Below are 10,936 nucleotides of genomic sequence, written 5' to 3'. Positions count from 1 at the left end.
ACACACCGCACTCTACAGTTATTTCATAGAGCAATAGAGTAGCATTAGTTGTCACCCTTACAATGACTACGAATTTACTTAGCCTGAGTACCAGCTGAAAAAAATTCTCTCTCTCTCTCTCTCTCTCTCTCTCTCTCTCTCTCTCTCTTTTCATCATGCTTGAGTCACTCGGTTAAATACATAACTTAGATGCTATCACAAACTTCCCAGGTAAACCTTTCCTGTATAGTTGCAGTCAAAGGCTTAACCCAGCACCTCTCTCTCTCTCTCTCTCTATCTTTACCAACCTCCATTTCTCTATACCCACCATCATTATCCTTGTGTCTCCTTATCCTTCCTTTCAATCAGGCCTCGTGACGTTCTTTTTTTTGTCTTTTTTTCCCTTTTTAAGTTTTTTGCTCATTACAAAATTAATCCTTCCTTGGAGCTATTAATTACGACTCTTATATGGATTAACGAGACGAGGTTTTAGGTTTATCTATATGTTCTGTTTATATATATATATGTTTGTTGTGGTTTATTTTCCTTTCACGTGTACAGTAATATTTTTGCATCTCACAAGAACATAATATTTGTGAAGGCATAATGCTGTTATTCATAATGATTAGCCAAAGTGTTATAATTGCTCACGGAACACATCTAAGGCCTGTGTGGCTGTAGCTATTATTGTGGTTAATTATTAAGGATATAATCGCTGTGCGGAAGCTGCTTGGGTAATATAGAGCTGGATGCTAGCGAGTGTGGCTGCTGGAAGAAGAAAATATTATGTAATGCAATATATTTTAAGCAGTCTAGTTTTCACAGAATTCCAGGAAGAACTAGTTTTCTCAGACAGAGTTGTTGAAATTAGTTTTGACTCAAATGTATCGCTGAAATTAGGTTTAATAATATTCTAGTTCTGCGTTTCGGGTTTTCCCCAGAGACCTTACGTGCAACGCTTATTTTCACAAGTTAAAACTGGTTTAGAGATACAACTACGGTCTTCAAATATACATCTCATATATTCGTCATAAACTCTTACTCTATTTTTATAAAGAATTGACCCTTGAACCATGACATTTTGGTGTTTCGGAAAAGCGGTTGACTGAACGACGTGAGGAAATATTTGAGTATAAAATAATAAGACCTTCGTGGGTCTCTTGTCCGAATCAATACAGATAATGACAACTTTGGTCAACAGTGTTCCCTTGTTAGAGACTTCGTACGACAAGGAACATTTTCTAAAGGAGAAGAGATATATATATATATATATATATATATATATATATATATATATATATATATATATATATATATATATATAGAGAGAGAGAGAGAGATAATGAAACTCATGAAAAAATGCTGTAATTACAAACTTTGAGAAAAGTTTAGAGTTGTCAGAAGTTTACAAGTAAGAGCGGGTTTGTGAAAACTAAGTTCCCATTTTACAGAATTTTTGCTGGAGGTGATGTCTTCCCCTGTACACAGACCTCTGTTATAATGATGATAATGGCATAATAGTAATAATAATATTGATAAAAATAATAAGAATACGAATTATGAAATTGCTATTACTACTACTACTACTACAACTGTCAACAATGATGATGATAATAATAATGCCAATGGTGACAGTCATTACTACTATTACTACTGATAATTAAATATACCAATAGAATATAACAAATCACAATTCCTGACGCGGACCAGGATGAAGAATATATTTTCTTTGTGAGGGACGGAACAGCAGCGCCACATCAACAGCAGCGGCGGGAGGAGTAAACACATGGGGTGGATCTTCTTGTGGCTCAGGTAAACATGGGAGGCTCTGCTAGCGAGACCCCCAAGCTCTCACCATCAACACACACACAACCACTCTCTGCATTTCCTTTTTCACCATCGTTTTTCTTTTTTCTGGCAGAGGTGTCGTCGTGTCCTACTTTCGTGGAGAGAAAGCAAGAAATACAGATTTTTAAAACTGCCTGGCTGGAAAGAATATGTATAAAGTATTCGTATCTTTTATTTATTTAATATTTTTGTGCACAGAAGAATCCGATTTCTGGGTTGATTTTACATAAATTTCTTCCTGTCGTCGTCTGGTTTGTTTTTCTTTCCACGAGTTTCACAAAATTTTGGGGGAATCATACTTCTTTATCTTTGGGGTTTCATTCAGTCTCTGTTTTTTATTAAGAATTTTCCTTTAAGTCAGGTTTTGAAGAAGTGTTTTACGTCTAATTAAAAAAAAAAAATCTTCACTTGGTTACATATAATTTCCTCCCTCACTCAGATAAGGCATCGTCCTCATGTGATCACCACCACACGAATAAAATTTCTGAATCTGGGACACAAACATTGAATTCTTCATCTCTGCCGTGGTGTAAGGTTTGAATTTTATATTATAAGCTCAGATAAAAGAGAGAGGAGTTGATCAAATATAATATAAAACGATAGAAACTCAATGCAAACTTGATAAGGTTTATGTAAAATTATTTCCATGATCAGTTTTATAGTTTGTGTTGTTAAGTGAAAGAGGGTTCCATAGTCTTTGAAGGGCAGCTTGGATACAACACATTGAGGTACTCTGTAGACTTTCACTCTTGCTTCTGGGTCGACTGGGGGTGCCTCACTAAGTAGACAACCTTGGGATTCGAACAGACTACCGATAGATCAGGAGACGAGTGTTATTTCCCATTCAATCCAATTTTGCGTATAGTCAAGTGACAAAGAGAAGAGTGCGGGGTAACGTGGTTCACACTTCCATGAACTTGTTTTGCATCTATTCATGTCTTTCAGTGTTGTTTTTCTATTTCATCTCATTCTCTCTCTCTGTTTTCCTTTCTTTGTTCCACTCCCTCTTTGATCATTTGTCCTAGCCTCTTCTCATTTTCTTTGGCATTCACTCTTCCTATTTCCTCCCTCCCTCTCTTTCTTCTTAGCCTATTCCATTACTCTTTTTTTTCTCTCTCTCTGTTTTCGCTTTGTCATTCTTTACTTTTTTCTCTCGGTGTTTATTTTTGTCTCACTTTCTTCTCCTTTATTATATTCTCTGTTTTTCTCTTTTTGTAATGTTCTTCCATCCTATTACTCTCTAATCCTTCATCCCTCTCTCCTCATCTTTTATGCTTCTCTCTTTCTCTCTCTCTCTCTTCTCATTGCTTCCAATCTTCCCTCCCTCTCTTCCTTTCTTCCTTCCCTTGTCTCTCTTGTCTCCTCTCCTTTCCAACATTACACACTTCGCCCTTCGTTCTTGCACCTCCTTGTACAGTCGCGGACAAAAGTTTGTAGACACCGACCTGGTGTAGTACATGGACACTGAATCTCGGAGCTTTTGAGTCTGAAGCTTCATAAACAAGTTGCTTTGTTTACCAACAGATGGCGCGTTTCTCTGAGTAGTTTTTGGTGTGTGTGCGTGTGTGCGTACATGTAGGTTTACGTGTGCGTGTATGTAGTGTATGTAGGTTTACGTGTGTGTGTGTGAACGGATATAACAAAGTAGCTTGATCATATCGGTTATTATTACTCATGTGAACTTTATTGTTTTAACATATGCAGCAAAATACGTTTATTTTACGTATATGATATGTTTTTAAGTGCACTTTTAACTCACCGTAAATAACGAATGATGAACTAGGATATTTACTCTTAAAATAAGAAAATGGCGGCGAAGGTGTTTTTAATCGTAGCCTACTATTACGAATAATTAACAATAATAATAATAATAACAATAATGATAATAATAATAATAGGACAAAAGACGCCTTCGTTCATAATCGATCAGTAGTTACCAACACCAAGGCGGCTTTCCCACCCCACGACCCTGTTCCCACGCGTCTGTGTTGATGACGGCTAAAACAGTGTTATATTACACACACACACACACACACACACACTGTAGTCTCCTGTAGTCTGAGTTACAAGGGGGAATATTTTACATGTGTGTTGTTTTTCTCTGGTTTACTTACACCTGCAACAGATATCTAAACCAGGTAGCCAAATTCTCAAAGTTTGTACTCGTATGTATAACACAGCCAAGACGAAACTAAGAGCATCGCCTTACCATATCATACCTTCATATAATCCCAGACACACACCCATACACCAGTAGCCGTGGACAAGAAGCTCTTTCCTTTGTTTCAGACGTGATTAATTTGACCTAGAATTACATCCACAAACGAGAAATAATAACATTATAGGGATAGTTATACGCTCCATCATAATCCATGGTTGAACTGCTAATTATATATTCAAGAAAAAAAATATACCAGCGGTTCGTTCTTGCCATTTTATCAACAGTGATATATTTTTTCTTACGAATATAGAATTAAATATCTTCGTTTTTGTTGCTATTGGCCTTCAGATATTTTATTATCTTCGTAGTGAATTAGATCGTAGCTATTTAATTATAGGAGAACGCGTTTTATTTATATATTTATTTTTGTTTATTTCTTTTTAGTTTTTTCTTTTAGGTCAGAATAAATTTTACACGACTGGCTTGTCATCGTACACTAGATTCTCACGTCTATTAATATTATCGGTGATCTTACCTGGTGTAGAAATAAATTACTGCATTTTATACTAACATCGACAACCTACGATATATATAGCTTTAAGATAACACCTGACGGGTTATCGATAAAGTAGTCAACATTAGTACTGGGCTGGAAGCTTTAGAGACGATTATTACACTAAGGGAAATACGGGAAGTAGTTGATAGGGAAATTTTTTAGTATCTCCTGTCACATAACATCACCAAAACGAGCCACTAGGGACCAGTTTAACCTCCTTTACCTCCCCTTCCCCTCCCTCCCTCTCTCTCTCTCTTTCCTCCTCCCTCTCCCCCATCTTCCCCACCCCTTTCCCCACCCTCTCCCCCCCCTCCTCCCTCTCACCCTACCCTTCCAACCCCCTCTTCACCAATTCAACACTCCCTCTCCTCCTACCCATACCCCTACCCCTTCACCCTCCCCTCCCACTCCACCTCCCCCTCACGCTCTCGATTTTTGTTAATTCCAACTCCAAAGAAATTCAGCTGAAATGAGAGACGCTAACGAAAGAGAAAATAAATGAGAAGAAGCATCAAAGATTCCTTGAATTATGTAATATTAAGAAACTCGCGTGAAAAGTATGTGTGATGTTTTGAAAGTTTATATTAGCGGGAATAGTTCAGTCTCTCTCTCTCTCTCTCTCGAATCTCATAGGCGAGAGAGAGAGAGAGAGAGAGAGAGAGAGAGAGAGAGAGAGAGAGAGAGAGAGACTATATGTAATCACGTATATACTGTATGTGTTAATTGAATTATATATACCTTTGTGTAAATACAGACGACACAGATAATTATTTATTACATCTATTACACTAATTATTTTTTTGCTTCTTTTCTCCATGTTAGTTTTAGTTCCTTGAAGAAAAAAAATGGCCACAGAATAATGACCTCAAACTTATTTCCTTCATCTGGAGTTCAACAGTTAGTGTCTGAGATCGTTACCTCGAGTAGTTGGTCACGGGTTGAGACATCTTTCCGTTACGTTGATCCGTTTAAAACTTGAAGATGACATCAATTTGGCTTATCGTGTTGTTTGTTTTATCTGATATTAGTCTTATTACTGTTTGCTTAATCTGACATTTGTTTGTTTACTCTCTGTTGAAACTGGCATTTTTTTTTCTTGTTACATAATTTTCTGTTGCACCTGACGTTACTTATCTGTTTGTGATATAATTTTCTGTTGAATCTATCGTTATTTTTCATTACTGTTTGTTGGATATTGTACGACATTGTTCCCACAAGTGTCTGAAAGGGATTATATTATTTAATTTATTGTCAGTTGGACCTCGCGTTCTTCTGATTACTGTCTGTTCACTGTCTCCTTTTAATTACTGTCAGAGAGAATGACATTTGATATTATTTTTACTGTCTGATCAACTTGATATTAGTTTGATCATTGTCTGTTGAGTCTGACTTCATCTACATTGCTGTCTGGTGAATCTGATAGTTTTAATTTTTTCTTTAATTGTTTTTTAGCTTCTATTTATTATTTTGTGTCGTTAATATGTTTTTAAGAGGAAGACATGAATGGTCGACCCCGCATCTAACATTGTTTTAATAAGGTATAGTTGTCAAGTTTGCATTCACTATTATATGTCTCTCCGGTAGTTGGTATGCGAGTATGACGATCACAAGACACCTTTTGCTAAGGATTAGAGAGCTGTGTTGTGGCTTTGACTGGTGTGTGTGTGTTGGTGGCCGTGGCAAAGCCGTGGCTGTAGTAGCTCACTCGGACTTGTTCATCTGGTCAGACAACAATTTCCCTTCACCGAGTGTTGGTAGGTGGAACATTCACACGAGTCTCACTGCTGCTCTTCACTGGGTGATGGCTGGACCCCTTCCCGTTATGTGGCAACGTCATGGCGAGCGGATCGGAAAAATCGTCCACACTGTTGGTCCATATGAGGGGGGAAGTGAATGTTAGAACGCGGGGAATGGTGTCGTGTGTGGAGGACGCTGAGTTTTCGGAATGTTGGGACCTGTGCATCTGAGGATTGGTGTCTCCTGCTGGGGAACTAGACCGACACATGGTATTTCATGATGTGATTTAGCCATTTAAATAATAATTTCCATCAAGTGCTGGTGCGCTGGAAGCCATGGATTAAGCCCTTGCAACACAGACCACAGCCGCCGCAACACAAGCATAAACACATACTGGCCTATATAAACACAACCATCTCATAGTCCACTATCTCACTGTACCTGCAACATTACCGAGGCGGCCATCACAGTTCTGCCGCGACAATCACCACAAACTCGGTTACACTCTTCTTCTTGCCACAACCATTACCCAGGCCATAATACACTTACGGCCACAACATGGATCTGGGGACACTAAGAGTCTGGTCAGGATCATTAGGGAGATCCACAGTGAGGTGAGTGAGAAAGTCCTGTTGTGTATTGCCCTCTGGAGCCGAACACATGAACGTTAGTCAGTGGTAGGCGAGTGATGCTTGAGAATAACTATGTCAATTAGTTAATCCAGGTTGATGTATTAATGTTTTTTTTACCTTACTCCTGTGTGTAATAACATGAAAGTATCAACAGAAATTAATCACTTATGGTTACAGTTAATAGCAAAGACATATTTTTTTTCTCAGAGATTTCCTTTAACGAGTTGTACAAGATCTTACATAGCCTTTGGAGTTTTCTGTAATGTTTATTGTACTTCACATTTTGCATGAGAGCTTACACGGACCTGAGAGACACTAAGGTAACCGGTTAACACGACTTGTCTCACTGTAATGTTATAAACCTAACTCTGTCGTCTGGTACTTTAATATATAACAGTAAAGATGGACTATGAACGCCAGTCACACACATAACTATTACTCAGAGTGTTGGCCAAATCATTAATCACTTTTCACATTCGTCAGTTAGTTCTATGAATACGTGACCTCACTTCCTGACTGACCAAATAATTGACGGAGACATTTGTTCTCTCCACCTCACACTGACTTCGCTTATCACACATTCCTACTGCTTCACTTAGTAATTTTCCGTTTTAAGGTCGTTGACGCAATATACAGAAATTTAGATTAAAATTTTACTCTCTCTCATGTTGTTACTGTTATGTATTTCTGTACTTCAACAACTTAGGTCTTGAAGCTCGCACTCTAGGTCAGATCCAGACACTTGACAGTAACTACTTAATCTTATGCACCTCGACACCTGAGTTCATTATCACACCTTGCCCTCACGTTGTCCAGGTGTTTTTTCAGCGTGGGTGTTATTCGCTCAAGGTCTTTGGTCCAAAAACTTACGTCAGGATATCAACATTATCTGGTAATTACTATCCAACTCACAGCCTGTTGACGGAATATATCTGTAATTTTAGACAACAGCCAGACTAAAGTTGTAACCCAGGCCAGCAAGCCGACTCTTTAGCCACGCTTCTTTGGACCACCCGGGCGCTAACTAGACCGTACTCCAACAAAACAACCAAGACGGTCACACCACAGGAAGTTGGATCAAAGTTCTCTGTCGTTTAGTGTCGGTTCTTCTTCAACAACTGTGTTAAATGAGACAGGAGTCCCTTTACCAGAGACCTAATAGCAGATACAAGCTTTTCGCGTCATTATTCTCATTCCTCGGCTTCCAGAGTTGAAAACATAAGCGTCGTCAAGAGACATAAACAGAAAACTCAACTAAAACCTGTGGGTATAGACGACTGGTGAATGTACTCTGCCCAATTTCTTGTTCTTGGTTAGTGTTAGTGTGTGAAACATGTGAGCAGCAAGAAGAGACGAAGCATAGGATTCCGATTCTGTTAACATGGCCGCACTAACAGACTCGGAACCCTGTGCTTCGCCTGGGTCGTCACTTCTCAAAACAAGGGAGGAGACATAGAGTGTAGTTTACTAATTATGGTGACTTGTATGTCTGTCTGTCTGTCTGTCTGTCTGTCTGTCTATCTGTCTGTCTGAATATACTTGAGTACAATGTTCAATTTAATTTATTCATCTGTACTAAGCGTCTCTCTCTCTCTCTCTCTCTCTCTCTCTCTCTCTCTCTCTCTCTCTCTCTCTCTCTCTCTCATGAAATCACACCCCAATCTCACGCCAGATAAACAATGAATCCATCAAGTTCCATCCCCCTTCCTGGCAACACCGCTGAGGGGACGTCCATAACACAATAGCTGCCAGAACCACCCTATATAAACACACCTCCCTTACTCTACCTCATTCCCCTTCACACCCGCAGGTAAACTCCCCTATTTATTTCCCCCTTATATTCCCCCTCCCTGAACGCCAGCCCTTCTTTCCCCCTCACCCTGTTTTCTCTTTTACCTCCTCCTCAATTTTGTTCTCTTTGGTATCCTATTTTCCTATTTCGACTGTTAGATGAGTCACTTGTTCTCGTGGGTTTTGTGGCCTTCGAACTTTAGCCGCTTCAGTCCTGTATCTTTAGCTTTCGTATTCATTGAAAAAAATCTGAATGTTTTTGTTTTTTAGTTTTGTGAAATATAGCTTTTATTTATTTTATCTATCACGTAAAGCTATACTTTTCATTCATTCCATTAGCTTTGTCGTTGTCTATCTTATATCTTCATCTTTCTCATCTATCTGACATTATTGGCTTTCCCATCTACTTCCCATCTTCTAACCCTCTCATCTATTACACATATTTTTTTACATAGCTTTCTCTCTTAATCCAATCCCTCTGTACACTAGATCATTACTGTTGGTCTCTCAATCTTGCCCCTACACCTGCAGTTGTCTTTTATTTTATTCCAATCGTCTCGCGTATTGACTAAAGTCGTCTCTTTATTCATGTTTTCGAAGCACTGCATGGAAGTGTTTGAAATCCCTCACTTTTCTCCCTTGTAGTTCATCAACAGTTTAGTAAGTTTGCTCTCCTCCTCCTCCTCCTCTCCCTCCTCCTCCTCCTCCTCCTCCTCCTCCTCCTCCTCCTCCCCTCCTCCTACTCCTCCTGCAGTGATGGTATAACAGAGTGTATCATTTCACAGTCAACTTTTAGTAACCTCCGTTCACCTCCTTCCGGCAATTACTCCTGTTTCAATTTCCTTACCTGGTATAAGAAAAATGACCAATCCCAGAAGGCCCTTGCGTTACTAACAAGACCAATCACTAAAAGACCTTGTGTCCCCTACAGTATAACCTAGTCAACTTTGCTTTGAACACACACACTCACTCTCTTGGCACACACCCCCCCTCCCCTCTCATCCATATTCCCGTATTTTGTTAAGCCAAAGTCTCATCTCTCTCACAATCAAACACCTCTCGTCTAACCCACACCCAGCAATGCACCTTAAGTCTACTGCTATCCATTTATATAGACGCTTCCTGTTCTGCTGTTGAATGATTGTGTTGTATATCTTAATCTTTTTTTTTTTTCTAAACAGTAAGTGGATAAAAAAAAAAACTTACTGGGCTGATGTAATGTTATTTAGTTTATTCTATCACACGCTAGAAGTTTATCCATAGAGCTTTTTGTGTTTCATTTAGAGAGAGAGAGAGAGAGAGAGAGAGAGAGAGAGAGAGAGCCCTACAATTCCCTGACGTTTTCTGTAAATCTTCCTCACCTCTACACACTGTCAACTTTCTCCACCCCTCTCACTTCACCCTGTTCTCCCCTACACACCTCCTACTTGTATCGTCAACAAGCTCGTTCCTCTACAGCCCCTATACCCACCTTGACTCTCTCCCTCCTTGTACACAGAGGCAGTATTTCTCCTTTTTGTTTCACCTGTCCATCGGCACTTATACATACATACATACATACATACATACATACATACATACATACACTGTAGATAAGTACTATGCTTTTTCTCAGTCTAATTCCGTCCACGATACCAAGTGTGAATTCCTTCCACACAAAAGTCATCCACTCTTTATTGGTTTGTTTTTTAGATAACTTTGTGGTCTATTTTTCTATGGTTCTCTGTATTTCCTTTCCCTTCCTTTATCCACATTTGTGTTAATTTCTTCTCACATAATCCCCTACTCCTCTCGCTCTCGTGTTTCCGTCTATGGGAGTTATCTGACCTTCCTCGGCTCGTTTCGTGTCAACACCCACGAGGGACTACTGGTAGAAGGAGGCCCCACCTGAAGACCTCCCGCCGGGGCACTAGAACCGACACTTTCAGCCCTCTGATACGACTCTGCCGCCGTTTAAAAGTTGGAGGATAGCAGCGTAACACAACACTCGGACGCCTCCAAAAACTTGATCTCCAGCAAAGTGGAAAACATTTATCCCAAAATATATGTGAGGCTTTACATGTTACTAAACTAGCCATAAATAACCGTGGTACGTTTTACACACATGTTATGTCTACAACACATCCGAGTAAACCATTCCACTACCTACGTTTAAAGTGGACAGCAGGTTTTTTTTTAACTTGTTACTAAAAATTATACGTAAATGTGGTTGCTAAGAATTTCACTCATTCG

The sequence above is a fragment of the Homarus americanus genome, unplaced genomic scaffold (assembly GCF_018991925.1).
Source record: "Homarus americanus isolate GMGI-L3 unplaced genomic scaffold, GMGI_Hamer_2.0 scaffold58297, whole genome shotgun sequence".
In the NCBI taxonomy this organism is placed as follows: Eukaryota; Metazoa; Arthropoda; class Malacostraca; order Decapoda; family Nephropidae; genus Homarus; species Homarus americanus.
This window is presented reverse-complemented; position numbering follows the sequence as displayed.